The sequence below is a fragment of the Triturus cristatus genome, chromosome 2_1 (genome assembly GCF_964204655.1).
Source record: "Triturus cristatus chromosome 2_1, aTriCri1.1, whole genome shotgun sequence".
Taxonomy (NCBI): domain Eukaryota; kingdom Metazoa; phylum Chordata; class Amphibia; order Caudata; family Salamandridae; genus Triturus; species Triturus cristatus.
The window spans coordinates 825676108-825703103 of record NC_140581.1 but is presented as its reverse complement, the minus strand read 5'-3'; the positions used below and the strand labels follow the sequence as shown (position 1 = coordinate 825703103).

Below are 26996 nucleotides of genomic sequence, written 5' to 3'. Positions count from 1 at the left end.
CTGGTGTTTTAAGTAACTAAAAGCAAAAGTCACATTTGTATGAGTAAGAGATATTGAATTCTTGCACATTCATAGCAATATTTTGCAAGACATGGATTGGGTTGGTTCCTTCTTGAAGGAATGAAAATTGCAGGTCTTTGACAAAAATTGCTCTTCGGGCTCTTGCCCATTATGTGTGTGGTCCAGCAAGGGTCCTCACTTAGTCCTACGTTATTCAACATATGCCTGCAATCACTGGCAGACATTAGAGCTCCCTTTGGGATCTCTATAGTCTCCTATGCGGATTACACCCAGCTGTTTTTCTCTTTTACCCCAGACTCAGATCTCTTAACATCTACCCTAGGACCTTGCCTGGAGCAGGTAGCTAGCTGGATAAATAAATCCTGTCTTAAGGTTAACAGAGCTAATTTATAATTGATGATCCTTGGGAACAACTCCTCTACTCACCAAGTCCTGGGTTGGCCTACTGGCTTCGCCCCCCCCCCCCAGCCTCTAAGGCTTTTATAAAAAAGTTTGGGTGTGTGGCTTGAAGATACCTTGACACTGGAAGCCCGGCTGAAAAAATCGTGCCCATTTGTTTTGGATTGTTGCGTATGTTTAGCAAGATTCTGCCCTTTCTACCCGAAGACCTCGAGATAGGTGGTGGTTCAGGCTTTCGTTCTCTCTCACCTGGATTATGGCAATTCACCTCACCTGGGGTCTACCAAAGCAGTTATATGGAAACTTCAAGTTGTGCAAAATGCGGTCGCACACACGTTACTTGGAATTCATAGATCTCAGCCATCCAGGCAGGGACTGATGGACCTTCACTGGCTCCCCATTGCCAAAAGACTAGATTTCAAGTCCTTGTACATTTCCCACGGAGCTACACATGGGCAAGGTCTACCTATCATATGTCAGCTTGTTACCCCCTACGTCCCCAATAGATCACCTAAATCTTTGAACATTCATTTAGCTACCCTCATCACTATCAAAGAGATAGAAGTGGAGGACGGTCCTTTAGTTTCAATGTAGCTAAGCTCTGGAATTCTCTCCCCTTGACCATCCAAGCAATAGACAATGAGCTACGCTTTCGAAAAGCTCTTAAAACCTGGCTCTTCTAATAGATTTAGTTTCTAGGTGTCTTTCTCGACCTGTATTGTACAACCTCTCCTAACCAGCGCTGGGATGCCTCTGGCTCGCCATGCACTTTATAAATCTTTTAGCATAGCATAGCATTGTAAAGCAAGAAAGCATAGGTTTTGTGTTAAAATCAATCAGCACACTGATTGCAGCAACTATATTATAACCTTATCCATAACAATAATAAACGAGGCTGAGAATATATGTGCTGGGTCATCCCCCATCTTGAAAGATATTTCTGTAGGTCAGATTACATTTTATAGGAAACACATGGGGAACAAGCTTGAACATTAATTTTAAAAAGTGCTTATAGGATTGTGACCTGAGGGCATGGCCTCTATAATGGGACAATTTAGCTATGTTGATAGCCGGATCCCTGATAACAAAGGAATGAAAATATTGAGAAACACCCCAAATAAGGCGTATTGATGCAGAACAATATTTAATAACACGGAATCATGGAGTAGAACATGTTTCTAATATTTTGAATGTACTTACTAATTATATAGGGGATGAACAAGATGGGACAAACAAGTAATTTTGAATTTTTATGTCATATTTGAATGCATGTCTAATTTCTTGCCTTTTACAAGGAAATAATGGGATTCTTTATTTTTTCATACAATACATAAAAACAATCAAGATAATTATAACAGCCCTGCATCACAATGAATAGAATTAAAAAAGGAAGCACCCAACTTGGATTTATCTTGAAAACCTTGCCTGTTTAAGAGTAATAACCAAAAGTGCAGAAATGCTCCCCATAGCTACCTCCATGTCCTCTTCATTTTAGAGTGGAGTACAAATCTCAGTTTTTGAGCTTGCATTTCTTAGTACCATGATGCAGTGAGAAATTTCTGCTGTTGTTGAAATACAGAGGCATGAAGCTGAAGGACAATTATTTGTAATTTTCTAGGGATCAATGTAGTATAAAAAGCAAGATGCCCTAGTTGGACTAAATGATCTAATGTGGAGAAGATCCTTCACATACATTAATTGGAATGTTCAACTGGTGCCTATGGGCTAAAATAACTACAGAAAGATAGGGTTAACTGTTATGTACTCCTTAAAGTCACAGCTCATAGGAGCAGGTTAACTGAATAATCTACAGAGTACAACATTAAAGACATTAGGAAGGCAGCCCATAGTCTTTAGGATTTATGTCCTGTTAGGGGCATATTTAGTCAATGGGATTAACATATGTGTCTGTTAAACGCATAATAGATTGAAACTCAAAATAGGAGCAAATGACTCTTGGGCAACACAAACCGCAGCCAAATGTCAAATCCTGACTGACGATAAAACTTCAAATATTTGTAGTTACAGGTTGCAGCTGATTGGATCATTTTGCACTTTGAACTCATCAAGGTTAAGCCTCCTAAGAAGATACTATACTATGTACCATCCCTTTAACATTTCTGCTTTATTTTTAATCATAACCTTCCTTGTGACACACAATTCCTTTGTTGGAGATAGACTGTCCAAGTGGTAGAAAGAAGATATCCTTACGATGTAGATGAACCCAAAAACCAAAAAATTTAAGAGGGTATTTATTTAAATACATCTGCCTAAAAAGGAGAGGAGTCAGGGTTGTATACTTTTCTAGTCTGCACTGGTTTGTCAATCAGGGTATTGCGCTCCAATATGTTATTTTAATGGGATTATTGTCACAGGGCAAAGTAGCACATATATTCATTTTTTATTTGCTCCTATTTGAACCCGTAATAGCCGATGAGCTTACCATTTGCCAGCATATCTAGGATAGAAACTAAGTCACCTCACTCATTATTAAGGAAGACTAGATGGATGTCCCTTCTGCCATTGACATCAGTGCACTCTTAATGTGGCAGACATGGCTTACATCCCTTTGTGGTGGCTGGTCTGCATCCGTCCAACTCTAAATAAGGCCGCAGGCCTTATTATTCGGTAATTAGATATTGTTTGCAACATTGTGTCCAGTAAATGCAATTTCAGTTTTTATATCACTGGTTACAAGGATAACTAAAATATGTAATGGTTCCAAAGATTTCTCATTTAAGTTCAAAAAAGGTTGTAGCTCTTAGAAGGTTCACTTTGCTGTTTCTCACTTGCAGGCATAACACATCCTTGTTGCTGTGATGACACCGACTGGATCAAATTGTGTCCTTGAAGTGTCAGGAAGCAAACCCACATACATAGAATCCCGAAACAAGTAAACTATTTTCCAAAGGCATTGTGAATCCTTGTTAAAGCTCCTTTTTTCTTAGATTATTAGACGTCATCACAGCTACAAATGTCATGGGGCTTCAATTTGCTTCATTTCAATTACAGGATATTAAAATCTAAAATGGACAATAACATATTTTCTTTAGTAAGTGTTTTCTTGTGCTCTTGGAAGATGTCTTCACCTCTAGAAACAAAAAGAAGAAAAAAATAGTAAATACTTCAAAGATGGAAACGTAAAGACAAGCAGACATAGATAAATCTAATGTTTTTTGCCAGTTGCTTGAGTGATCTCACAGCATTGAAATTTTCATTGATTATATTTTCCTGCAAGTGCATCCATTATTAAAATTACTATTCTGTTCAAAAGCAGATTTTAAATGTAGGTAAATGCTTTTTAGTTGATGGCACAGTGCACCATTTTCACTGTCCACATAAGCCCATTCACCATGAAATCTTTGTGAACAGTAAGCCTTGTGCACGTCCAAACAGTTAAAATAATTGTTGACATCCTACAGAAGTAAAACAAGAATGTACCCCCTGTGGTTCACAGAATAGGTCATCACTTGAACCTGTTTCGGTTTCACAGTTTAGAGTAGCTTGTTGGAAGTTAAGCTAGTTGTGTCTAAAGATTTATTTTCCTGAGTCTTCTTTTCTGTTTAGACCACATTCAAAAGTGAATTGACTCCACATGCTTGAGACTGTCAATAATGCTAATTTAGAGCTGCCAAATAATGCTGAATTTCAAACTGGTCTCCACAGCATTGCGAGCTTCATCACATTTCCATGCTCATTCACCTCAATGGAGACCAAGGCGTATCTTTAAAAAATATTTTACAAATGATTTGTGGAGATATGTAAATCTCTGTTGGAATTTACGGATGATCTGCACATTTTTTCAGCTAACCGAATTCCCCTTATCTTGTTGGAATAACATATAAAAAGGTTTTATGTTAAGCATTGATGTTGACTTTACAGAGAAATTTCAGAATTCATGGCAAAGAATTGTCCAAACAATATATATAAGTACCACTGAATTTAGAACTAATAGAGCTGGGGCCTGATTTACAAATGTAAACTGTGAAAGTTTAGTATTTTTTGGAGTATTCACAAACTACGAGTTAAAGTTTACTAATGGCTGTGAAGACTCCTAAGTCGGGGCAGGATACTCCGCTCATAAAAAGGTAGGACAGGCTTATCTTTTTATGTATGGAGTCTCCGCCACGAGTGTCTAGTCTTGGCAGTAGTAAAATTACTATTAGTAAAATTAAACTTGTAGTTAATGAATACAAAAAATAGTAAACTTACACAAAAGAGTAATTTTATCTTAGTGGATTCGGTCCTTAGTGTAAAGGTTGCAGAAAGCAGTAGGACAGAAGGTGAGAAGTGGGAGGCTGGAAAGGAGTGTAAGCAATAGTGCAAAGGAAAAGCAAAGCAAAGTGCTGTATATATTCTGTGTGAATGCAAGACTACTCAGTGCTTTATAATGCCTATTATAGAGATCTGAGTGTTTGGAAACTGGATAGAGGCAGCTTAGACTTCATACTTCCAAGGTAAAGCAAATACATACCTATTGAATGGAGCTTGGTAACGTATATTATTAATAGTGTCAAGATACAAATCAATTTTGGTGGGTGTTATAAAGCAGTTACACATAACAGTAATGGAACTTTGAAGTCCTTGAATGAAACAATGACTACAGTTGTAATTGTTACATTACTGTATGGAGGTCAATAGAGTTATAGTATTGCCAGGTCTGTGATGATTTGTGGTGATGTGGCAAGTGGGAATTGTGGACTACAAAGATGTTTGCAAAACACCGCAGTGTTGAGTGTGGTGGGTGCATTTAAGTTTCAGGTGTAGCTTTCTTGGCTCCCAAAAAGAGACCTATAATCAATGTGCTGAGGGGGAAAAAGCATGCTTGCTTTCCTGACCTGTGGGCTCTACTCATCAGCAGAATTAAGGCAAGAAAAAGAACAGTCAAACCCTCACCAGAAAAGACCTATTGGATATGTTAGACACCTCAGCTCCTGACTTAGCTTTTACTTGTGTCAGTAATTAATCTGTGCCATGAAGAAATTAGGAAGAACTTGGGCAACATTTTCACAAACAACCAACAGCTTCTGACAACTCTTGTGCATATGCATCGTAAAATAGGTTTACTCTGACACTGGGAGTTGGAGCAAGAAAAATGACTGGTTAAGAAGGAGTCTCTATCCTGACAAGTTCCCATGGTTGCTAGCAAGTCATACAAGGAGACAATCAAATTAGAAAATATTGTGAATCCTTAATATAATGAATTTGGTATTAAATAATAAGTGGCAGGATGTGATTCAGTAAAATGTATTGTTGGTCAGCTAGCTAAAACATTCATGAACCTTTGCAATTTTAGTAAGAAGATCCACTGGGCTCATCAAATCCCACAATGTCTTCCATAAGGCAACAGTCAACCGAGGCTTTCTACTGTGAAAATTCTGCATTTTACACTGAGACAAGCTCTACCGAGAAAGTAGTTTTAATAATTCAAGAACCACAGGTGACCATACTTTTTTCTTTCACAATTACTTTCCTAATGCTACCATGGCAAACTGCTAGAGGATGAAGAACCTTTGGATATATTTAGTACTTGGTGGCAGTTGCAACCTTATATGAACTAGCAAAATCAAAACCACCTTTGCACATCCCATTATTTAATCAGGATTATATGAGCTGACAATGATTGGTAACCTAGCCCATAAAAATCAGAACAGTAAGCAAGTAGGAGAATGTAAGATGCGAGGGACAACAGAGACACAAAAAGCCAATGTAAGTAGAAGCGTGTTAGGTTGTTCGGACCACACTTCAGAACATTAGGGTGCAGATGTGCAGGTCTGCAGCTATGATACTCAGAAAGCAGCAATACCAATCTCTATTACACATATGGGTCAGGAAGCAAGGCAGGCGGTATTGTTTACTACTTGGAACCCGGTGAATGCAGAGATTGATACTCCAAACCTGCTTGCGCTAAGTCTTTCACTGGGAAGGAAAAGCTGGGGGTCCCTGCAAAGCATCGGTACTGTCTGGACTGATGCTTTACATGTGCAGAGAATGCACAACACAACAGTGCTCTGACAACAAATTACTGGCCAGATGTACTAAGATACTGGCTGCAAAATTTGGATACAATTTGCGACTGAACTTGGTAAAACCAGTATCTAATTTTGTGAATCTACCTATATATTAATAGGTCAGTTTGCAAAATAATAAGTGGGTCGCATATGGCCTTACAAATTATTATTAATTAAGATGTTGCAAATTGTGACTCACTCTAATTACCTGCAAAGACAGAGACAGAGATGGTGGCCTGCAAGAAACAGCAGCCCACCATGCCTTTTCTTTGTATTTTGAACGTGAAATCATTCTTTAAAATTGGTCCAACTTCCTAAAAGGAAAAGGGGCAGTTTAAAAAAGGAAAAAAAGTTTACATTTTTGGAAATTATCAGTGCGAGTTGGCTGCTTTCCCCTGGACCACAGCCTACTCACCCAGAAGCTGCTAGCTAATTCACAAAGGGGAAGTGTTGCAAACAGGATCGCTTCCTATTTGCGTATGAGTTACCACTTGGCAGTCAGCAACTTTTCAATGGTTTGCGAACGGAATTCCCATTGCAAACTATTGATACGTATGGTACTGAATCGCATTTTGGAAGGGATGCCCACAATACGCCACTTCCAAACTGAAAAACAGTATCTATTGGGAAACTTTTAGATGTTGGTCATAAACACTCCGGGCCTATTCACACTTGTGTAAATCTACAGATGTAAGTTCACTCTTACACTTATGAGTGGCTTCACTGCTTTTGGCTATTCCTCATTTACGAGTGCACAGTAAAGTGCAGACTGATGTGTCTCCATCTCCTGAAAGAGGTGGCAGTGCCAAATTTACTCGTGCGCATTACCACAGCCAAAAGGGAGCAGTAGTAAGTCCAGCACCACACATGGCCAGCCACTGATACTGCAATAGCCACCCACAGAAATTAACGGACGCAGGGACTTGAGACAGTATCCCATAGGAAATAAGATTAAACATAAATAATTTATTTTGACTTTTTAAAAATGTATGTAAATTTAATAATAAAATGATTACATATATATTAAAAAATAAATATTATGTATTGCCTGTATATTTAATAAATGTTTTAAGCATACAAATAAATGTAACTTTATCATATTTAAATTAATTTAATAAATATGTTTAAAAAAGTAAGTGTTTAAAGTTACTACTAGTAACTTTTCACACATATAAGTGGAGGTCTCTGCTACCGAGAAAGAGATCCACATATGAAGAATAAGGAAGGAGAGAAAAGTGTAAACTTTTATTAAACTTAAAAAAAAAATCGACTACATTTATTTCATTAGAAAATGTAATTAATGTTAAATAATGTAATATATTTATTTTAATTTTTAGCACAATTGAAAAAAGTTACAGCAATAATAACTTAATTTAAAAGTAAAATTTAACTTTAATTGCTTTGAATGCATTCAATTTTAAATTCAAGTCAAGAATAACTTTATTTCGTCTCAGAGAGCCATAAAAAGGTTTACATGTTAAAAAAAAAATCTAATTCAATAAATACAGGACTTGCAATAAGAAGCTAAAACTCTATACAAGTTTTACTCATAAGACTTTCTAATCACAAGAGATCCTCTTTTGTAGTTAGCTACTGCAATACAAATTCCAGCCATGGTTAGAGACTGTAAAAAGTTAAAACCATCAATATACAAGCACGGGCAAAAATTCCTTAATAATGGTAGCAGAAATCTAAATCTCTCTGATTTGTACAGTGAGCAAAATAATGTAAAGTGCATAGTGCTTTGAACAGAGGCATTATCACATGAACACGGCGAAAGCTTGTCTGACCACCCTCCTTTGCGGGGGAATGCCAGCAGAAAGTGCACAGTGCATAAACGGAACCTAGTTAGATAAAACTAAAACTGAGACTTAGCAGAAAAAAGAGAGATAAAATTGTGCAGGGGATGGAAGCAAAAGGGTCTCTACCAAATCATCGTGTTTTTACGTAGTAAGTGATTTCCCCCAGCATGGTATGCCTCCCTAATTCTACTTTTAGCATTCAGAGGAATTCCTTGAGGGTTTTCAAAAAAGTGTTCCACACCAATCTCATTAAGTTTTCTCCTAACATATTGAAACCATGGAATCTTTAAAACATTGTCTGATTTTAGGCTGTCTTTAATCACTTCACATGAGAACATTAGGTCCTCAGAGGTCCATATCTTAGCCAATAAGAGAAAAGGATCACTGCCTATACGATCGTCTATAAATTCTAACCCAAGTTCAGTGTGGCAGAAAAGGGTAGAAGCACTTGTCGGGAGGATCAGTAATATTTTAATGAAATTATTTTTGATTAAACAAGCTGTTGGTTTTGAATGAATGAATGACTGAATGACCGGTACTTATAGAGCGCAGAGCTACTCCGGCAGGAGTGTCCCAACGCTTTTTGCGTAACACCAAACCCCAGCTCCATACGTGGTAATAGAGAGGCATTTGACTCTATAAAGGGTAATTAGTTCCTTCAAGGGCTTGTGCCCCAATTTACACGCAAAACGGAATAATGCGTCCATTGCCCTGCTTGTCTGCTGTGCTCTTAGGGTTAGGAGCGGGCCCCATCAAAACTGGCTGTCAAAATGATTGCCCAAATATGAGAAGTTGTTGACCTTTCAATCCTCTTTTCCTGCACAGTAAAAATTTTAGTCTTAGTAGTTTTCGGTCTGCATACCAATGTATATGATTTAATAAAGTTAGCTTTCAGATCAAGCAAAGTCATAAAATCAGTAAAAGCATCAAGAGATTTCTGCAGGCTCATGGTTGTCCTTGCTAATAAAACGGTGTCATCTGCATAAGATAAAAGCGGGACAGGTTTATTGCCAATTTTCAGGAAATCAAGTTCCTTATTTAGTAAGAAAGCCTCCAACCCACTAGTATAAATTAAAAACAAGAAGATGGCCAGAAGCATCCTTGCCTAACTCCCTCTGTCAACATAATGGAGCGTGTTTTTCCCCTTTACTGCCATATCTTATTTTGACTGAAGTACCGGAGTGGAGCCTTTGTAATAGGGTGACTAAAGCTTGTTCCACATGCATGCCTTCCATCATAGCCCATAATTTATCTCAATTGACAGTGTCAAAAGCACCAGATAGGTCCATGAAGGGCAAGTGGATAGAGCTCGACATGGACATTACGTGCTTATTGATAATCAGGGATAAATTAAGGCATTGTTCACTTGTGCCCTGCCCTCTCCTAAAGACATATTGGGTATTGGACATAATCTGATATTTCTGATGCCCAATTTTCCAAGCATGCGAGGAGAAACCTGCCCAGAACTTTGGCCATTGCATCTGTCAACAAAATGAGCCTATAACACGCCGGATCACTTCTTACGCCTTTCTTAAAGACTGGGACCACTATTGCTTCCTTCCATGATGTAGGCAAAGGACCAGTTATTGCTGCATTAAAGATGTTAGTAAATAGAGGTGCCCAGAGCCTAGGATTATTTTTAAAGAGATCAAGGGGTACCCCATCAGGACCAGGGGCCTTCGAACAAATGCCCTGTGATAGCGCAACCTTTAGCTCGTCCACAGAAATAGATAAACTTGATTCTGTGGCTACAGTGAGATCAGTAGCTATTCCCTCTATTTTGTCCTCCAGACCCTTTTGTAATGGATTAAAAATGCCTGCAAAATGGGCTTCCCATGTTTCTCCTAGGATTAATGAATCAATCTGCTTCACCTCTTGAGTAAACAATGGGTGGCTAATAATTTCCCAAAATAGTTTTGAATCTGTAAGTGAGCCAGCCTGTTCCAGGTACTCCCATGCCATCTACCTTAATTCCCTTTTCCTATCTTCAATCACCCTTTTGTATGTATTCCTTGTGGCTTTGATTTGCTCCCTGTCACAGGGGGTATTACATAAAGCATTTTTAAGTTCCTTGCGAGCTTGTGAGCATTCTGTATTAAACCAACGCACCTCCAACGGTTGCTTTTGGGTAACCTGCCTAGTTAGCCTCTGAGCTACATTGCAGCAAAATATCTCAAACGCCCTTTCTGCTGGGGAAGAATCAAGCTGTAGACATCTATCTATTAAGTTAAAATTAATTCTGATTGTATTTTCCTCACATTTCACCGGGTTTACGTGGCCCCAGATAAGACTACAACCTTTGTTAGGGTTAAAATATATTGGGCGATTATCGCTACATCCTCTTTTAAGTTGTAAATCAAAGGAAGCAATAATTGGGTAAAGGTCACTCGCACAATTTGACGCAGCTTTAAAATCCTGGACCCAAGTGGTGAAGTGCTTTGACATCAACATAAAGTCAATCGAACTAGCCCTGCCACCACCAATGAAAGTTAGTTGATCCAAAGAAGGCTTCGAACCATGGTTATTTAAAAAACTTAGATCATCAGCCATAAGAATACAATTTAGTGCATCGTCCTGGGAGAATGAGTAAAACGATTCACGGGCTGCCCCTCCATGTCTTCTAACCCATACACACCCTGAGAACTAAACTTGCAAATTGTGTAATTGAAATCCCCCACCCATATTTTAAATTATTTTTCTGAAATTTAAATTATAAACAATCCCACCTAAAAAAAGATACATTTTGTATGTATTAAAAATTATTAATTGGTTTATAGATAAGTATTATAAGTATTTGAATACTATTTTAATAAAAAATAATTTTACATTAAAATTAAAAATTACAAAAGGGTAGTAAACTATTTAAAATTAATATACAAAATATGTTTTATTTGAAATTCTTTTTCAATTAAATTAATTTATTTTCTTACCTAGTTTAAATAAGTTAATTCAATCTAACAATATTTCCTGTGGGGTTTTATTTTAAGTTTTACATCCATTATTTCCCATGGGAGGGTGTTGTAATGACAGTAGTTGGTCATAAGTGGTGCCTGACCAACTCCAGGTCTGAGATGGAGTCATTTACTGTTTTAGGCTCCTTTCTGTATGTTGTAACTTCAGAACTGCGGTTTGTGAATAGCAATGGGCTTATACTTTTGTTGGTGGTTGCATGTCCTTCCCTAACCCCTCCCTACCAGCCCCAAACCCCTCAGCTACCCTCCCTGAGCCACCTCCTTACTCCTCCCTCAGCTCCTCCCATTCAGTGGTATGTCCCTTTTTTACCAGCCACTCCCCCAATCCTTCCCAAATTTACTTTTAAGCAATAAACTTGCATGTGTGAGGATTTTCCCATAGAAAAGATAGGAGAACTGGAGCTGGAAATTTACACTCTTAGGTTTGCTAATAGCATTTTGTAGTGTTTTAGTAGCCCTATTGTTGTATTACTTTATGTTTAAAACGTTTTTATTGAAACAAAACAAACCATGGGGGAGGGGGATAGGAGGGCAGGATACATGGAATACAGTCAAAGAAAAAGGGTGCAACTCCAGAGGGTTGGCAATAGGTAGCGCGGTGGGTCAGGGGGAAAAACACAGTAAATGAAAGCTAGAAATACAAGCTGTGAAATCCCCGCACGCGTATCCGACACCCCAAATCTGAGCAATAAAACCCCCCCCCATCAACACCTCAATAGAACACAATCCCCCCCCTCCCATCCCCCATCCTCCCAGTAACGAAACAACAACACTCCCCCCCCCCCCGTCCTATGGTCCCGCATCAGAGTAATCCTAACCAGGAAGCCCCGCACCCCCCTCCCCTCCCCGGGGGGTCCCCGTCTCACATGTAAGCTAGTCCGCCGGGGTCACCGGCGGCGTCAGCCTGAGAAGTCTAAGATACCTCGGGCAGGTGAGCTCCCGGAATTCAGTGGACAGCAGCGCTAGAAAGGGTTGCCATAGCTCTTCAAATTGGTCTATCTCCCCCGCAACCGTAAGCGACAGCTTCTCCATCCCCAGCACATGCCAGAGCCTATGCAACCAACCGGTGATGGAGGGGACGGTGGTTGTGCGCCAGTGGATTAGAATGTTCTGAACCGCAGACCCCAGCGCGATTGCGATCTGCCTACCCCTACGGGACTTCAGTGGGTACATTAGGTCATTGGGGAGGCCCAACAGGACATACGCCGGGAGTCGCGGCAGCTCTATCCCAAAGTGCTTATCCACCTCGTCCAAGACTTCCTTCCAGTAGGCGGTCAGCACTGGGCAATCCCAAAGAATGTGTGTAAGGGTACCTTCCTGCCCGCAGCTCCGCCAGCACCCCCTGTCAGTGTGTTTATGCATTTCATACAGTCTCTCCGGGGTGTAGTACCAGTATGTGGACACCTTAGTAAAGGTCTCCGTAAGGCCCGTGTGATATGCAGAGTGCCGCGCCCGATACGCAATTTTGTCCCATTCCTTGTGGCTGAGTGTCCTACCCAATTCCCTGTGCCAACGCTCCCTCCCCGGGTTGTAATAGTGAAACGGCGGGGGTTGTAGGTATTTGTACAGATCGGTGATCAGTTTAGCGTCGGAGGTCCGAGTAGCCAACCACCTCTCATACGGTGTAATTGGACGGGCGGCGGTGGCACGCACCTGGGGCTGGAGGGCCCAATGCCGAACTTGCATGTAGCGCAATCTGTCCAGCTCCGTCAGGCCGAACTCCTGGCGGAGTTGCTGAAAAGGAACCACTCCTTCCGGGCTATAGATCTGGAAGAGTGCCCTGCAGCCCGCCTGCACCCAGTGGGAGAAAACCCCCGGCTCCATCCCTGGGGAGAAGTCCGGGTTGCCCGCAATGGGCGTGAGCGGCGAAGGGAAGGTGGTAAGGCCCCGGGCCTCACAGACCGCGTCCCACACACGAGGGGGACCCGCGTAACAAAGGAAGCGTAAAGATTAGGGGGGCGATGCGCGCGGCGCAGGAATGGAACCTCTTGTAAGGTGCGGCCCGCCACTGCCTGGTCTTGGAAGAGCCAATGTTTGTCGGACTCCCACCTGCTCCACTCCACCAGATAGCGGAGCTGTGCCGCCTGAAAGTACTTACGGAGGTCCGGAATGCCGAGACCCCCCGCTTCCGGAGCAAGCGTGGAGAGGACCCTCTTCATGCGTGGCCTGCGGCCCTGCCAGACAAAGCGGGAGATGTCAGCCTGCATTTGTCGTATCCAGCCCACCGGGGGTTGGAGCGGAAGGGCCCGGAAAAGATATAGTATCTGGGGCAACACCGTCATCTTGACCGCCGCGATTCGCCCCAGCCAGGACAGCAGGCCTTTGTTCCAGCGGCCAAGCTCGTCCTTGATCTTCCTGCTGAGGGAGGCATAATTGGCCGTAACCATCTCCGGTAATGTAGGCGCCAGCAGAATCCCCAGATACGGCACCGTGGACGAGGACCACTGCATGGGGAAGAGCCGCTGAAGATCCCTCCTGGTTTCCGCAGCCAGGGACACGTCTAATGCCATCGACTTGCTCATATTCATTTTGAAGCCGGCCACCCCCGCAAAGGTGTCCAGCTCTCGGAGGCAGGCAGGCAGCGACCTCCTAGGGTCGTCCAAAGTCAGCAGGACATCGTCCGCGTAGAGACTGACGGTGTGGACGTACTGGCCCATCCGGACCCCGACAGCATCCGGATTATTACGAATCCGCTGAGCAAACGGCTCCATGTAGAGGGCAAACAAGAGCGGCGAAAGAGGGCAGCCCTGCCGCGTGCCGCGCTCGATGGCAAAGCCACCGGAGCTACACCCGTTGACCCGCACCGACGCTGAAGGATGCTTATAGCAGTTGAAGACCATGGTGCGGAACTTATCGCCGATTCCCAGTTTCTTGAGGACCAGCTCAAGATACGGCCAGTGAACTCTGTCGAAGGCCTTCTCCGCATCAACAGACAGCAACATCCGCTCCCCCGAGATCCTTGAGGCCTTCTCCAGGACATGCGTCACCCTCTTGGTGTTGTCAACCGTCTGTCTGCCGGGCACAAAACCAGCCTGGTCCGCCTCCACCAGGTCGGGGAGGTGTGGACTCAGCCTGGACGCGAGAATCCCCGTGTACAACTTGAGGTCGACATTTAAAAGCGAGATGGGTCGGTACGAGCCGCAGAGGGCCCGGTCCTTCCCAGGTTTCGGGATTACCGCGACCGTCGCCCTCAGGAGATCCGGAGGGATGGCTCCCGGTTCGGAGAAAGAGTTAAATAGCCGAGTAAGGACAGGGGCCACGGCCGTGCAAAAAGTCTTGTAAAATAGCGACGTGTACCCGTCCGGGCCCGGGGCCTTGCCATGTTTCAGCCGCGCGATAGCTGAAATCACTTCCTCAACATGGATGTCCCGCTCCAGGTGGTCAGCCTGAGCCGGATCCAGTACCGGGAGGGTCACCGACTCCAAATAACCGTCGGCATCCCGTGGCGAGGAGGGCTCCTCAGCATACAGCGCCTCGTAGAAGCCGCGGAAAGACTCCGCTACCTCCGCGTCCCCGGAGACAACCCCCCCCGTCCGCGCCCACCAATTCTTTCACAACGCTGCGCTGTTGCGCGACCCGGAGCCGGTGTGCTAGGAGCTTGCCACATCTGTCCCCCCCAGTGTAGTAGGCATGTTTCAAGCGTAGGGCGGCGTACTCCGCCCTGTCAAGATCCAGAGCCGACAGGAGCTTCCTCGCTGCCTTCAACTGCCTCCACACCCTCGGCGCCCCCGTACGGCGGTGGACCTGCTCAAGCTCCCGGACTTGAGCTGTCAGCTCATCCCTCTTCAGTTGCCGCTCCTTATTCTCAGCTGCAGAGATAGAGATGAATTCCCCCCGGAGGACGGCCTTCAGTGCCGCCCACTGTGTCGCCTGCGAGGTGTCAGTGTTGCTATTGTGGGTGAGATAGTCCTGTATGACCTCCCCGATGCGTTGCACCACCGACTTTTTGTGTAGAAGTGTATCCCGGAGGCGCCACACCCCCCGAGAGGGGGAGGCCGCCGGCCACTGGAAAACGCCGGTGACTGGGGAGTGGTCAGACAGGGTCAGGACCCCGATGTCCGCCGCCGTGGCAGCGGCACGCATCGGTCCACTCACCAGGAGGTAGTCCAGCCGTGAGTAGGTTCGGTGTGCGTGCGAGAAGTACGAGTAGTCCCTATCCGTGGGGTGCATGAAGCGCCAGAGGTCGTGCAGATCCATTTCCGCAATCCGGGCCCTCCCAGCCTGGGACAGTTCCCCCGTCTGCGGGAAGCGCTGCGCCGATCTGTCCATCACAGAGTCAAAGACAATGTTGAGATCTCCCCCCAAGATAATGTGGCGGTCGGGGGAAGCAGTGACATCCACCAGCGCGGAATCTAGGAAGCGCTCTTGGTGATCGTTTGGGCTATAAACGGAGCCGACCGTAAATGCTATGCCTCCCAGGCGCATGCGATACGCAAGGAGCCTCCCCTTCTGTTCAGCACACTTATGCAACACCTCCCCCCGAAAGGAGCTCGCTAGGAGAATGGCTACCCCCGCCGTCTTGTTCGCTGCCGAGGAAAAGAACTGGGTAGGGAACTTAGCAGAGCGCATCCTATGGCAATCTCGGGGCAATAAGTGTGTCTCCTGCAGAAGGCAAATGTCCGCCTGCGTCCCCTCCAGCAACGACAGGATCGCTCTGCGCTTCACCGGGTTGTTCAGACCCTGAACATTAAGTGTCACTACCTTTAGGCCCGGCATTCCTCGCGGGGGTCGGGAGCGCCATGCAATGGGCAGGGAATCTGAGGGTGGGGCGCGCGGGGCCGCAGCGCAGGACAAGCCAAAACAAAGCGGGCATAGACAACAGCGGACGGGACCTTCCCAACCCCAAAATAACCCCCTCCCCCACCCAAAACACAACCCTGGCAACTAGCCACCCACAAACTCAAACACCCCATAGTCTCAGTCAAGCCCCAAAACGGGCAAGTCCGTAGAAAAGAGCGAAGTGGACGTCCAGCCATTCACCTCCAACCGCTCCCCCCCAACCCCCCCGCCCCGTACCAAGCATGTAAAGAAGCTAAAGACATCTCCCCCCGGAGTGTGTGTTAGGCCGTCAAGGCCACGCTAGAGGAGCCGGTCGAGTCCCCGGCCGCCGCCCTCAAGGCGTCGGCCATGTCCGCTCTGATGGTAGGGGAGTCCGGGTGCCCCACACTGGTAGCTGAGCGCCGCCTCGTTGACCTCCGCCGGTTCCGTCTCTCCGAGGACCTCCACGACGGCGTAGCTCCCTCCTCCTCCGCCGCCGTGAGCCCCAGGACACCACAAATGTCTTGCAAGGAGCGTAGCTGGTGTAACACTCCGTTCCACCGAAAAATCAGGCGGAAGGGGTGACCCCAAGAATACGGCGTCTCATGCTCGCGCAAAAAGTCAGTGGCAATCCTAAAGGACCTACGTTTCTGCAGAGTGATGGCGGAGAGGTCCTGGTAAAGCGCCACCGGCCGATCCCGGAAAGTCAGGGGCTGTTTCCTGCGGGCTTCAGCCATGATGCGTTCCTTTAGTGGAAAGTCGGGCAGGAAGGCCAGAATGTCCGGTGGAGGTGCCGATGACTGGCGCTGCCGGCCAACCCTATGCGCCCTGTCAATGCTGATGGGAAAGTCCGCAGCTTCCCCCAGGATCTCTCGGAACAGGGCCCGCAGGTAGCTCCCCAGATCGGACCCCTCGTCCGTAGTCGGCACGCCACGCACTCGGATGTTGTTCCTCCGAGATCTGTTCTCCAGGTCCTCGGAGTGGGCCTGGAGCTCCACACACTGTTCCCGGAGGCGAAGAACGTCCTGCTGGAGGTGGACTATCTCCTCCGCTCGCTGTTGGCCCTCCGTCTCCACCGCTTCCACCCGCTCGCCAAGGCCCTCCACCTCCCTGCGCACTTCTCGGACCTCGCTGGCCACCTCCCGCTTCAGTGTCTGGAAGTCCTCCCTGAGGGAGCTGAACAGTTCCTCCATAAAGGCCCTCGTGACGGGTGGCTCCCCTCCAGTCACATCCGCCGGAGCCCGGGAGGGCCCCGGTGAGGGCTGCGTCCTGTCCCGCAAGTGCTGGGCCCTGCCAAGCATGTCCGGCAGGGTACGGTCCCCTTTCTTCGGGCCTCCTCTTCCAGACATCGCTAGCTCCGCAGTCGGGCACCGATCCAGGCGCTCCAGGGATGCTCAGCCGCCGGCTAGCACTCGACCTGGGTATCCCCCACGAGTGAAGTCGCTGCGTCACAGGTGACAAAATGGCGGCCCAGTCCGGTCACCGTCAGCCGCAAGAGCTTGTGTGAGACAACCAAGGGGGCCGCAGCAGAGGGGTCTCATCAGCACATCCCTCCGGTAATCAGCCCAGCAGCAGCGGGGGTCACTTGCATCCAGCAGCCAGGACTCCGGCGAAGGCTGCCACCACTGCTCCTTCGGGGACAAAATGGCGGCCGGGCGGAGCAGGCCAAAACGACCAGGCCCAATGACACCACCGGGGCCCCCGAGGCACCCCACAGTAAAATAAGTTCCACCACCGGCCCCCGTCTGTCACGCACAGGGGCCCAGATGGTCCAACCCCATCAGGGAGTCCGCTGTACCTCGGCTAGGGGTTAGGGCCTCCGCAGTGCGAGGTGTCGCCGTCACCAGTCTGAGTGCCAGGGCACCCGTCCCAAGCCTTCCACACCGTCGGGTCCCTTCCCGCAAGGCTCCTTCAGTCACCGTCGAACGGCGGGCCAGGTCCCCTCCAGATCGCAACTTTCAGCACCAGGCCCAGCCGAGGCGCCCGGACAGCTCTCCAATGCGCTCCGCCCCTCGGGCTCGCCGTCGCCGTTCCTTGGTCTCGATCGAACTTTTGGGGGGGTTCCCCCGAGGCGATCCGAACCAAAACAGCACCAATGTGCACCCCTGATGCTCCGCCACGCTCCTCTCCCGCGCTGAGCCTCAGCGGGGGGAGAAAAGCATAAGAAAAGGGCTCTAGCTTGGCCGGGCCGGAGGAGCTACGGGAGGAAGCGTCCGCTCACCCCGCCATCTTGGCCACGCCCCCCTGTTGTATTACTTTAAACGTAAAACAAAATACAGTTTGAGAATAGGCCCCACAGTAACCTGCCCTCTCAAAGGTTTTCCTGGTTCCTCGTTGATAGAATGACCAAGTGCAAGGCTTAAACTCTGCAATAGTTGATAGGCATGCAGGATGCTGCAAAATTAAAAAGAAAACATCATATAATTATATGTGCATATTTTCACCCCATTTCCCAATTTCCAATAATCTTTAATCTTCTGTAATAAAATAAGTTACTAAACACCTTTTAAGTCACCCATTGATACTTAAAAGTGACTCAATATACTGGCTCATCTCCTTGTGCAGACGCCTTAGAATAAGCCTATACAAACAAGCATTGCACATTTGCGGGTCAGATACAGGGTCTTGTGTGATTTTCTCAATAGCTACATTTTTTTTTAATCAGTCTGGCCTATTCGCACTAGGATACTTATGTAAACGCAAGAACCCAACCAATGAGCATATAAGTTGACTGTAATCATGACACCTTAGCTACAACTGCACACCACTATTGGACAAACCACTAAACATAATCGCCCAAAAATAGACTCATTTTTAGCACAATATTGATTTTATACAGCATGAACTCCATATGTATGTTTTAAAGTGCGAAATCTTTTATTCAGATTTTATTTAAACTTAAAAAACAATATTTTGTATTATGGCATTGTCCCTTTGGAAAACTTCAGCTTTTAGTTTATTTAATCATTTGTTAACCCAATGTGACATATTTTATGCTGCTTTTATGGTCGTTGACCAAAATAAAGTATTTAAAAGCAAAAGAGACTCATTATACCTAATTAAGCAGAGGATCAGAATGTGGTAGGCAACGGACAACAAAAACCCATTGATCATTTAGATGGTGGGCGAGGCCTGTGTTGTGAGCCTAGTCTAAGGTAAGGGAGAGCATTGAAACTGGATGACCAGGGGCCACCCCAGGGAGAAAGGCTTGGTGTCCTCCCAGCACCAAGTAAGGGAGGGGCAGTGAAACAGGAGGAGAAACGTGCCTGAACCGCGTTGATGATGAACAGGACTGCACTGGTTATGCCGGAAGAGAGTGGTGTTGCAGGGCCTAGCAGGGCATGAACGATACACATGGGGTCTGGCATCCCTGTTATAAAAGGGCAAATAGGTTTGAGGAGAAAAACATTGAAAAAATATTTAAATTTAAAACATTAATGTTAAATAATGTTATATTTTAATTGTAGAACAATATAAAAGACGTTACAGCATTAATAACCTAATTTACATTTCAAACCTAATTATTCTGAGCAAGTAAGTAAAAAACTTTGGGCCTCATTTATGAGACTCCTTGCGTGCTCGGAACGTCACTAATTTGTGACGTCCGTGGCGCAGAAGCCTGCATGATATTTATCAGGCAGCGCTAAGCAACTTTTTGGGGGCGTAATGCTGACTGATAAATATAAATTGGTCTGAGACTTATTTAACACGCAATTGAGTCAAGAGATACTTTTTGATTTACTATACAATTCTAGGCATGTATAAGATCAGCACTACGTACCAAATACAAAAAGTTTTTAAATATGCACCTTCGAACGGAGAATAACGGCATCCACTGTTTATCTATGAAAACATCTGTTATTTATTCATAGAAACATATTGAAAAGGTAAACACATTACCACGAATAATAGGAGTTATAGAGAGGTTGCTCGAAGGGAAAGGGGTGAAGGAGTAGTGCTTATGTGTAAAATAGAAAAAAGATAAAAGAATCCTTGCCGTATTGTGACGAGCTAAGGACCGACTCCCGGGCAGCTTCAGAAGTTCTTTAAGATTTGTGGGGTTGATTTGTTCACCTTGGATGGTATTCATCCCTCCTTCATCTGGTATATTGACTAACTGTTTCTGGGTTCTCCGATATCCTGCAATTGAAATTAGTGCTACACCGCAACTATGATGCAGACTACCCAACCCCGGGAGCTGTGACCAGGGCCAGTAAGCCATGGGCACCTGAAATAGGGTGCCTCCCACCCTTCCCCTGTCCTGAGGAAGACCTGCAAGCAAAGGATCCAATTACCCTCCACACACTAAGTTGGGTCGAAACGTCGAAATTCATCCCTAATGGGCCTGTAAATTATGCCACTGTTGTCTCGCCCAACCTACAGATGATTAAATCATTAAGAGCAACAGCGTAAATGACTATTGAAGGACAGGCCGTAATGAACTGGTGTTGATTCTATTTACAACCAGTTCTGATTAGAATTATTTTATGCTTTGCCATTTGAACTACCCTCACTGTGTAAAATCCCTTTCTTTGATCTTTTTTCGATTTTACACTTGAGCACAAATTCTTCACCCCTTTCCCTTGGAGCAACCTCTCTATAACTCCTATTATTCGTGGTAATGTGTTTACCTTTTCAAAAGGTTTCTGTGAATAAATAACAGATGTTTTCATAGATAAACAGTGGGTGCCGTTATTCTCTTTTCGAAGGTGCATATTTAAAATCTTTTCGTATTTGGTACGTTGTGCTGATCTTATACATGCCTAGAATTGTATTGTAAATCAAAAAGTATCTCTTGACTTAACTGCCTGTTAAATAAGTCTAGGACCAATTGCTTTTCCATATTATACGAGACCCAGGTTCGCGGACAATGATTGGGCTACTCATTAGTTTATAATGGCCAGATAAATATCAGTCCCTTTAACGCAGTGTTCTGCGTTAAAGCGGCGTCCAATGGGTGTTGCTGGGGGCGTTCCCAGCAACATCCATGGCCTTTTAACACTGCCCCAGATTTACGAGAAATCATAAATCCTAGGCAGTGCCAAAAGCTTACGCCTCCCCAGGGGAGGCGTAAGGGAGGTACAACGAGGAGAAATATCTTTATTGCTCCTCATTTCTCTTTTCTCTAAGTGTGCTGCATTCTGCAGCACACATAGAAAGAGGAAAAAACTCTTGTGAGTCTTCTTTTTGTACAGACAGGTTTCCTTTCCTGCACAAAAATAATCATCTCAGCAACACAGGCACCCTTGCACCATGGTGCAAAGGTGCCCGCGCTGGCGCACGGCCGCCAATTGTGTGCCGGCGCAGGGGAAAAAGACAGGAATGCACCGCATCTTATAGATACGGCGCATTCCTGCCCATTTCTTTTGTCATAGGGAAGAGCAGCAGGAAGGCCTGCTGAGCTGCCCTACGGCAAAACCTCATAAATGAGGCCCTTTATTTGTTTCGGTTAGTTAAAACATTTACAAATGGATAAAAGGAGCACAAAAACAGAAATTGATAGTGAATGATTTCATAATTCCTCATATAAAATCTAATAGACTATAATAAAATGGCTGATTACTTAGCCAGCTCAGCTGCTGATAGGGAAAAAAGAAAATGTCTCTGGGGGCTAGAAGGGGTGCAAATTATATAATTCCCTTTTGGTCCAAAAGTGAAATGCAAATCCTCATTTCAAGGCGTTAACCAGGGGCAGTGGCAGATCAATGGAAACAACTGTTTGTGCCTAAGAACTCCAAGGCAGTACCTAGAACTCAAGTGAGTACAATTAATGGCTAGAACACACCAATCAATAATTTGACCGCTAAGCAATACATTAGAGCTGCCACAGTCCATACACATCCAGACTCTTGGGCATGGAGCTCCTGCACACAGTATTTGGTTATTCAGGTGCTTAACTGCCTACATACATTTCAAATACAAGCTGACAATTGTGGTCAATTCCAGGACTGGCAGGCAGCAACTGCATCTTGGCAGGTTCTCAAGTTTTAGTTGCAGGAAGAGTGACCACAGCCAATATCTTCCAAGTGGTATTAGGGGGATACAGATGCAGGTCAGATACTCCGACAGTGCTCCGCAAAGCTGTCTTGACTGCTCTGTGGGACCTTTTGCTCACCTAAATGGTATTCTTTCAATGGGATCACCTCACACCTTAAACATAATAAACTCGGCTTCATCGACATTTTCCAAGGCAGGTCAAACAACTCAGCGATTCCAGATTCATTGTACTCGGAGTGTGGAATTCCAGGTCTCTGAATGGCTGTGACTGCATCAATGTGCAATGATCTTAAAATTAATCTGGCTTGCTTAAATAAAACCCTAGACATGAGGTTTTGAGTTATTTTACTGCTCCAGATTTCTTCTGCTGCTATGGCATTAACTGCAGATGCAAATTAGTGGTGCCACTTCAGGTCCTTACTTCAGATTGACATCCAGATTAAGGTCCTGATTTAGATGTTGGGGTTGTTACCACCAAGCTGCGTCAGCGGCGGGCCCGAAAAGACCGTCAAGGTGGCGGTTTCCCACCCACCATATTAAGATGTTACAGTCCGCATGCGATGTATTGGCAGCAGTTCACTGAAGGCGGGAGACGGCGGTGGGACTCAATAAACTTCATACAGTGGCAGCGGCTATAGAAGGGAGGCAAGTGACACACACACACTGTCCCTTAGCCACAGGTGCACTCCCGCACTACACACTAAACAACACATATACCCATTACTAGTCTGACACAACACAACTCGTACCACCTAATGTACTCTGGCAATGCAGCGTCTCTACCCTGTAGTCCATTAACGGGGATGGCCGTGCTTTCTCTGTGGGCCGGTGGCAGAAGAGAGGGCAGGTGTTGTTCAGTCGAAGATGGTGAAAGTGGTGAAAAGGTGAGTTTTCACCCCTCCCCCCAATCCGCCAACTAAGGAGTGAAGGTTGGACCGCCACCTTTTTCTTAACATTGAGGCACATCTAAATCTGCAAGTCAGGAAAGCTGGCTGAGGTCCTCCCGGCATTCCCTTTTCCCTTTCCTGCCATCAACGTGGCAGATGTTTCTTGGCGGAGACTGCAGTTCGAATGCAGTCTTTCGTAAGTGGGACCACCAACATCTGAATACGATGGGCAGACCATTGCAGCAGCCAGGTTTACAGTAAAAAAGTCGACGGCTGGACCATTACCGCTAACATCTAAATCGGGCCTTCAGTGTCTCAGCGTGTCAGACTCAGCACTCACTGCCCTTACGCAGTAGGCAATAAAATGAGATTTAATATTAGGCCCTGTCTTGGCAGGTTGAATTCAAGATGCAAGCATGCTACAGGAATACAGTTGGGCAGGGAGAAAATGGCCCCATAGCCGCAGTTCTGGGCACAATCTTGCCAGACCTCTAGTTCAGCTTTGAAAATGATGGCTCCATACATTACGGTTGGCATTAGTTTGGAGTTTATCACTCGGCATAATGCAGTTACCTGGGGGGCCATTCATTGTGTGGATTAATTTGCAAAATGACACCGTTAATGCCAAGTCTACTTGCTTCCAGGAGGTAGATGGTGTTTGTAGCACCCTTGACCGTTAAAGTTTGCTCCCAAGTATTTGAATGATGGGATACTCTCTAGTTTTTTTGTGCCCAAATGCCATTATCCCTTTTTGATGTTATTCCTTCAAATCACTATGATTTTGGTTTTCTCGCTGTAGATTTCAATGTTATTTGTTTGATAATACTCTTTCAAAGCTCACAAAGAGCACTGCAAGCCTATTTGGGTTTGATCAAATATGTGGTATCGTCAACTTATTGGAGGAGATGGATTTTCCCTGGTAATTTGGGTAAGAAGGCTCTCACAGTGGCAAGATGGTTAGGTTATTGATATCAGCAAGATACATGCTGAAAAGAAGCAGAGCTAGGGTACATCCCTGGTTCTCCCCCTCGAGGTCGAAATGTAATCTGATGTTACCCAGTTGGAAGTAATCCACATTTGTACCCACATATCGATGACGAGGCTGATGATGGCGTTTAGTAGTGAGGCTGGAACCCACCATTTGTTATCATGAATATATTGTAATTATTATTCTGAAGTTTTAATGATGAACAATTCGACCTAAATAACGAAAACATATTTTTTATGTATTAAGAATGTTTTAAAAAGATGCACAGAATTAATTAAAAGTAAAATAAATATATTATAATCAAAATAGTTACACCGATTATTAAACTAATAAAGGTTATTAAAGTATGTACATTTTTTATTTCCCATGGTTTGTTTTCCAACTACCTACCTGTTCTATTTTTTTACATGATGGTGTTGCACTACCAGTGGTTAGTTGTGCATGGCTCTGGAGTTACTACAGCTCTAAGTTGAAGTATTTCATTTTTTTATTGAGTTGGTCCGCCTCAGACATCCACATATAAATCGTTTTTTACAAAGTAAGAGCTTTAATATACTCACAATCTCTCAATATAAAATGAAATATAAATATAAATATTTAAGATATAAAGATAACGTGATAAAAGGCAATTTCTCTAATGTGCTTGTATAACAACCTTCAATGGAAAAGTATTCGTTCTTAACAATAAAAACATGCACTGGACCCATGTTCTGGATTTCAGGTTAAATATGGCTGTGCTTTTTAGAGAAGAGATAATATGTTCATATTTATTCATTTATGAATAAAATTCAGTATTTAATTTTGAACTAACCATCGGGAAGAGCACCTTTAGCTGACATTTCAACTGTGACAATGTCATAGACTTAACGTAGTCCTGTGGTATACCAAACAATTCTAAACCGTATAAAATGTTTTTACAAAATATATTGTCTACTTTCTTACGATTAAATATTCCTACACATAGCAGTTTCTCAAAGAAATTCTTCCATAGTGGATCAGCTGAAAGCCCCTGTGTAAACCACTTAACAAAACAGCCACAAAGGTACTGTTTAGCAAAGGTATCAAATAAATCGCCTGTGTGGCAGTCAGAAAGTTCAATAAGCACAGTTTACGCAATATTTTCCCTTCAGTTGAGCTCATAATAGACCAATTGCTAATACTTATGGTTCCCATTGCGTATATAAGATTAGGGGGGAATTTCAGATGATGCAACTTCAATAGATCGTTAAAATGTCTACAGCCAAGTGCATTATAAAAGGTCCATAGGCAATTTCCAAATGGAGTGCAACTTATGATGTTTATCATTTACCTTCGAAGTGAAACATTTTCCACAATAAGAATAATTTTTAAATTTTCAAGGGATTAAATTCCAAGGGATTATCTATATTTAATTTTCTTCAGGTACATTTTCCCTTAAAAATAAGGATCTTACTTTTAGTTGTATTTATCCGTAAAAAATGCCCTATCACGTAAAATTATAGACTATTTAGATGTTTTTGTAGACCTTTCAGAGTGAAATCAAACAATATTGTCTGCATATAATGGTAAATCACAACATCCTAGACTTGGAGAGTCACCATCTGATACTGAGAGAACAGACAATACATTATAAATATACAGAGAAAACAATAAGTAACAACAATAAGGAAATAGCCCAGTTTTAATCCATGTTTTTGTAATTATTCTAGAGGAAACATCTTGGTCCCCTCCCAATAGCACTTGAGACCATTCAGAAGTAGGGAGAGCTATAATGAACCACTACAAATTATGGGGAGCACCAAACATTTGCAATTTTTCCACAGGGTGGTCTGTCTACGCAATCAAACACCATGAAACAATCTTTAAAAGCTGCAATACTAAGTTGACCATTTGTGAGTCCATATTTTTTTTTGATGGATTTTAATATAGCACTACCCAATTGCTATCCAATGTGGAACTATTCACTTTAAAACCTGCTGTTCTATTGGTATTATATAAGAATCAACTGCCCAACATTGAAGATGGTCTCAAATACTTTTAGCAAATATGTTCGATATAGAAAAGATCTATTTGTCTATAATTACTAGGAAGACAGCAAGATCCTTTTTTGTGTAGCGGTACTACAATACTGGTGCAAGAACTTGGGAGCTGGATTACATTTTTGACTGTTTTAGGTGCCTTTTGACTATAGTAATTATAGAAGTGTAATTTGTGAAGAGGAATGGACTTACTCTTTTGTGTGTGGATTCATGTCACTCCCTAAGCCCCTCCTTATTCCTCTGTTAAACCATTGCATTTTGCAGTAAGTATTCCCTATTTTCCAGCTACTCTCCTCGCCCCTCCCACATTTATACTAAAACATATACTTACAAGTGCAGATACCCCCACAGCTGCAGGGAGATCTTCACACAGACAAAGAAAGGAGAGGCAGAGGCAGAACCTCAGCACATAGGTTTGTGAACAGCACTTTGTAGTACGTCAGTAGTGCTATTGTAGTACCACTAAACATACTACAAAATGCTGTTTGGGAATAGGCCCCTCTAAATCAGAATGTTTGTGACTTATAAAAGGTTTAGCATATCTAGCCTCATATTTTCCAGAAGGACATGAACTATCACGTCATCTGGAGACATGGCCGCCTTTTTTAATATCTAGGTATTATTATCCTCATCGCCCTCAGCATCTTTGCTAGGCAGTCATGATACAATGTTGTCGCTGCTGGGACCTTGCTACACTGATCTAGGATTTCCTTAGCTAAAGAGCAGTTAATTTCATTGGACTATATTGAATGAAATTGGAAATGCAGAGACATATTTCTGAAAGGCGTGTTGTTTTGGTGGAAACAAACTTTGCAATATTTGAAGGCTTATTATGAACATTTACAAGACTGTGGGTTTGTTGCATTCCATTTAAGGATTGTTCTGTGACAAAATTGTGATGATTCTTAAGCCCTGTGGCTTAAGGACTACATTGCTCATGCTATGTATGGCTGTCAAAGCATACAGCATTAGAGTTCTGGTCTATTACATCAATTTTTTGGGCAAGGAATAGCGGAAACATTAATGCTTGCTAATATCCATGCAGTGTAACAAGATTCAAGCACAAACTAGAACTCATCTTCCACAGAGAGTAAAAATGACAAAGCTCGATGTAGGTATTCTATTCATGTGGAGAAGAGTTCA

The 26996-nt window shown here is 44.1% G+C and overlaps 1 protein-coding gene across 2 annotated transcripts in view; it reads right to left on the bottom strand.

The window, feature by feature from the left end:
* Positions 1 to 1547: 1547 nt before the first annotated feature.
* Positions 1548 to 26996, bottom strand: part of HSD17B3 (hydroxysteroid 17-beta dehydrogenase 3) — a 1137655-nt gene continuing 1112206 nt past the window's right edge. For both annotated transcript variants that reach the window (XM_085632890.1, XM_085632892.1), the window contains one exon: positions 1548 to 3511. The gene's annotated coding sequence lies outside the window, so the exon portion shown is untranslated. The remainder of the gene's footprint in view (positions 3512 to 26996) is intronic.